Raw genomic sequence first — 1,902 nt, 5'->3', positions numbered from 1 at the left:
CTGTGCTGCTCTTGATGTTCACTCTGCTGCTTGGAATGGATGTATGTATAACTGCTAACCCTCACCAACTCTACAATCTCACCTGGCAGCTCATGGACACTTCAACTGGAGACATCCTGGTCCAGACGTCCAAGACAGCCTCACTAAACCCCTGGTACCCAGATTTAGGCTTTGAACTCTGCCGCTTACTCCCTGAACAGGACCATTGGGGGCTGCGTCATGCTTATTTTTATGTCTGTCCTGGGAACAGGGGAAGAGACTGGAGAAAAGTATGTGGGGTAGCCAGCAATTATTTTTGTAAGTCCTGGGATTGTGTGAGCATGGGGGACGTCTATAGGACAGCCCCCATTAAAGATGATCTTATCAAGGTGGTCCATAATAACACACCTGATATAATTTGCCACAGCCAGAGGGTTGAAACATATTCTATGAAAACAGTCTGCAACCCTGTTGAGGTGGTGTTTACTGATGCAGGAAAAAGAGACACCACTTGGGAGGTGGGGAAAACTTGGGGATTGGGAATTTATGACTTTAGCCAGAGGGGGGAGCTTTTCACTACCATCCTCAGAAAAGAAACCCCCACTTCTCTGATACCCCAAAGTGTTGGCCCCAATCTAGTCTTAGTTCCCCTAAAACCCAACTCCAGCCCTAAATCCAACTCCAGCCCTAAGCACCTGCTGCCAAGGGAAAATACAACAGTCTTTGGGGGGAAAGCAGTAACTGCAGGGGCACCAGCAGCTCCACCCCTGGCCACCCTATTTGGCTGCTGGTTACCACCACTTTCGAGGTGCTCAATGCCTCCAAGACAAACCTAACTGTGGAGTGCTGGCTCTGTTTGAGTGCCCAGCCACCCTTCTATACAGGCATAACTGTAATAGGTAACTACTCCCAAGTTGCTAGTAACCAATGCTCCTGGGGATAGCAAGGAAAACTTTCTCTCCAACAGGTAACTGGGGCAGGGACCTGTGCCCTGTTCCCTGGTGTCCAGGCCCCAACAGGCCTATGTAACAACACAGTCTCTGTTTCAAATGATACCTATTACTCTGCCACTTCTGGATGGTGGGCTTGCTCTACTGGTTTGACTCCCTGCATTTACGGAACCATCCTTAACAACACAAAAGATTACTGTGTCATGGTACAGCTATTCCCCAAGATGACTTACTATGAGGAGACCCAGATGGAACTAGCCTACTCACCCCTTTCCTCCCCCAGAACTAAGAGCACCATAGGGACAGCAGCCATTTTGTTATCCTCCTTAATTGGACTAGGTATAGCTGGAGTGACTGGAGTGGGTACCTTGGCCTTAATTTTACAGAACCAAAACTACAAGGCTTTCCAGATAGCAATTGATGCAGATCTCAAGAGTCTGGAACACTCTGTAACTAAATTAGAACAATCCCTAAACTCATTAGCTGAGGTCAACTTACAGAATAGAAGAGGTCTTGACCTCCTTCTTATGCAACAAGGGGGCTTGTGTGCAGCCCTAAAAGAAAAAGGTTGCTTTTATGGTAACCACTCTGGGGTGATTAGAGATTCTATGGTTCTGTTCAGGAAAAGTATCAGGGATAGAGAACAAAAGGACCCTGGATGGTATGAGCAACTGTTTAATTGGTCTCCCTGGCTCACCACCTTAATCTCTGCCTTAACTGGACCTACAGTCCTCCTTCTGTTAATAATAACTATTGGGCCATGTATCATCAATTGGCTGGTTGCCTTCATTAAAAAATGAGTGAGTACAGTACAACTCATGGTCCTGAGGTCCCAGTATCAGCCCTTAGAACCCCTTATTAGGGGCCCCAACCTAGACCCATGATTGGGTCTTCTCTAAATTACAAGGAGAGGGGGGAAATGTGAAACCCTCCTCTGTGGCCCCCTGCCCTGGACTCCTGAGACCCCTGCCCC

This window comes from Nannospalax galili, unplaced genomic scaffold (assembly GCF_000622305.1).
Source record: "Nannospalax galili isolate Female #2095 unplaced genomic scaffold, S.galili_v1.0 scaffold743, whole genome shotgun sequence".
Lineage (NCBI taxonomy): Eukaryota > Metazoa > Chordata > Mammalia > Rodentia > Spalacidae > Nannospalax > Nannospalax galili.
The sequence above is the reverse complement of the archived record's forward strand: the minus strand, read 5'-3'. Positions refer to the sequence as shown.